Source organism: Eimeria acervulina, genomic scaffold (assembly GCF_000499425.1).
Source record: "Eimeria acervulina Houghton genomic scaffold, Eah_scaff1241, whole genome shotgun sequence".
Taxonomy (NCBI): domain Eukaryota; phylum Apicomplexa; class Conoidasida; order Eucoccidiorida; family Eimeriidae; genus Eimeria; species Eimeria acervulina.
Genome location: NW_013550318.1, coordinates 1 through 3,380, shown reverse-complemented (window position 1 = coordinate 3,380; position 3,380 = coordinate 1).

Sequence of the window (3,380 nt, the reverse complement as noted above, 5' to 3'; positions counted from 1 at the left end):
TGCTGCTGCAACAGCAAAGCAGCAGGTGCTGCTGCAACAGCAAAACAGCAGGTGCTGCTGCAGGTCCTGCAGCACGTGCGGCAGAAACAGCAGCAGGTCTTGTTGCAGCAGCAGCAACAGGTGTTGCTGCAGCAGCAGCAGCAGGTGCTGCAGCAGCAGCAGCAGGTGCTGCAGCAGCAGGAGGAGCAAGTGGTGAAGCAACAGCAGAAGCAGGTACTGCAGCAGCAGGTTGAGGAGAAGCAGCAGGAAGCTGAACCTCGTTTTAATGCTTGAATACACGCGATTTGTTTTAGCGAAGTTTGAAGTCTTTATGCTGCAGCAGCTGCAGCAGCAACTGCTGCGGCAGCAACTACAGCAAAAACTGCAGCAGCAACTGCAGCAGCAGCTGCAGCAACAGCAAAAAAGAGCTGTTTGAGTTTAAATTTGGGTATTTTCGAAAAAACATTTTTTTAATTTTCATATTTTCAGGTGTATTGAAGCTGGAGGTACGTACAGCAGCAGCAGCAGCTGCTGCTGCTGCAGCTGCTGCTGCTGCAGCTACTGCTGCTGCAGCTGCTGCTGCTGCAGCTGCTGCAGCTGCTGCTGCTGCTGTACGCGCTGCCGCAGGTACTGCAGCAGCAGCAGCAGGAACATTTATGCGGGGTAGAATGTATGAAGCATATAAACAAAAGGAGACGAAAGCAAACAAATAAACAGAGACAGAGACAAACAGAGTAAAGAGACAGAGACAAACAAATAAAAGAGAGACAGAGATAGAGAGATAAAATAAACAAATAAACAAATAAACAAAAAATAAACAAATGAACAAAAATATAAACAGAGAGAGGAGACAGAGACAAACAAAAAGATAAAGAGATAAAAATATATAAAAGAGAGAAACAAAGAGGAAACAAAAACAAAAACAAACAAACAAACAAACGGAGCGACAAATAAATTAAATTAATTAAATAAAATTAAATTATTGCTGAAAAAATAAAAACAAAAGGCAAACAAAGAGAGGCAGCAGAGACAAACAAAACAGAGACAGAACACACAACTACAAACAGATAGAGACAGATATATATATATATATATAGAGAGAGAGAGAGAGAGAGAGACAAACGAAAAACAAACAAATAAATAAATAAACCGACGACAGACAGGGAGACAGACAGCGAGAAAAAAACAGACAAAACAAAAAAACAAAAACGAGAGAGACAAACAAATGCGTAGAATGTAGAAAAAATAAGATATTAGCAACTCTTTTTACTAATTGTTTCGGGTGTACATGCAGCTCAGCTGGTGTTTGCTGTCTTACAACAGCTGCAGCAGCAGCTGAGGTAGCAGAAGCAAATGCTGCGGCTACTGCGGCTACTGCTGCACGCTACTGCTGCAGCAGTAGCTGCCCGGATGGGATCGCCTCTAAACAGCAGCAGCAGCAGCAACAGCAAGTATAAATGCCTACTCTGAAGCTGCTGTTGCAGCTCTTTCTGCTGCTGTACAGCTATTGCTGCTGCTGCGCAGCAGCTACTGCTTCTATTTCAGTTTCTGTTGCTGCTGCTGTTGTTGCTGCTCTCACTGCTGCTGCTCTGACTGTTGCTGCTCTTACTGCTGCTGCTCTTACTGCTGCTGCTGCTGCTCTTACTGCTGCTGCTTTCACTACTACTACTTCTGCTGCCGCTCTGATTGCTGCTGCTGCTGCTGCTCTCACTACTACACGTGCTGCTGCTGCTGCTGTTGCTGCTGCTGTTGCTGCTGCTGCTGCTGCTGCTGCTGTGATATTAGTAAATAGTTTGATATACAAGCAGAGCCCACTTCGGTAGAACTAACTGCAGCACGCCCTCAGCACTAGCGTCGATATATCGATGACCTGCGCTGTCTCTCCATCCACCGAATTCTTCTTCTTGAGAATTAAAAAGAAGTTTTAGCTGCTGCAATCTTCTTGAATTGCTGCTGTATTTCAAGCTGTATGTACACCCTGACTCCCACTGGCCTTCGCCGCAGTTTAATACAATAAATAAATCTCCCCGAGTAAATGCTGAAGAAGAATATAATTAATTAATTAATTATTAATTAATTATCAATTAATTAATTATTAATTAATTAATTATTTAATTCAAATAATTAATACAGAAATAATTAATTAATCAAGCCAAATATAATTATTTCAGTAAACCCACTAATAAATAAATAATTAATTAGGAAAGTAAATAATTTATTAAATAAACTCCTAAATAATTAATTAATTTAAACAATTAATAATTAATTAATTAATTAATTTAAACAATTAACTAATAAATAATTAATTAAATGCACTAATAAATAAAGAAAAACATAATTAATTAATTAATTCAATTTAAGCAATAATATATATATATATATATATATTATTTAATTCATTCATTTACTCAAGGAAGAGAGTCTCCTAAAGAAAAATAAAGTAAATATATGTATATGTATATATATATATATTTACATATATATATTACATATATATATATATTTACATATATATATATGTACATATATATATATATGTATATGTACATATATATAATATAATTCAAATAATTAATTGGCTCAAGCAGTCGTTCTTCCTTTCATGCAAATTATATAATTTCTTTTATTTAATCTAATTTCATTTGTTTAATTTAATTAAATTAATTTTAGTTTACGTTATAAGAACCAATATAATATAATACAATATAATATACTATGATATAATATAATATAATATAATATAATATAATATAATATAATACAATATATTATAATATAATATAATATAATATAATATAATACTAGAATATACATAAACTAAAAAGCTATAATTAATTTAAACTCTTACCTAAAACTCTATTTGTAGTGTCTTCATGAACAAAGACAGGAGAAGCAAATTCATCTGTTAATTCATTGAACTCCAATCGAAGTTTGTTTGCTGCTCTCACCTGCGCAGCAAACCCCAACAAACCCTAAACCCTAAACCCTAAACCCTAAACCCTAAACCCTGAGACCTCGAGTTAGCTGTTAGGAATATATCAAAGCAAAACAAAATAAAACAAAACAAAAACACACGATTACAACACACCCCAACTAAATATTAACAGTATTTGCTTGGAAAAAAAAGGAAAAAGATCAGCCCCAGCTAGGGTTTAGGGTTTAGGGTTTAGGGTTTAGGGTTTATGAGGCCCACAAGAGACATCATTTGTTTAGCAAATGGATCATTTAGGAGTCCCCAATTAAAATGTTTTCCAGCTTCAACATTCCAAAAAGAATTCTGCAAAGTTTCTGTGCCCATAAATATCATCGGAAGCCCGCGGCTTACTGCTTGCAAGCTGTACCTGCGCAGCAGCAGCAGCAGCAGCAGCAGCAGCAGCAGCAGCAGCAGCAGCAGCAGCAGC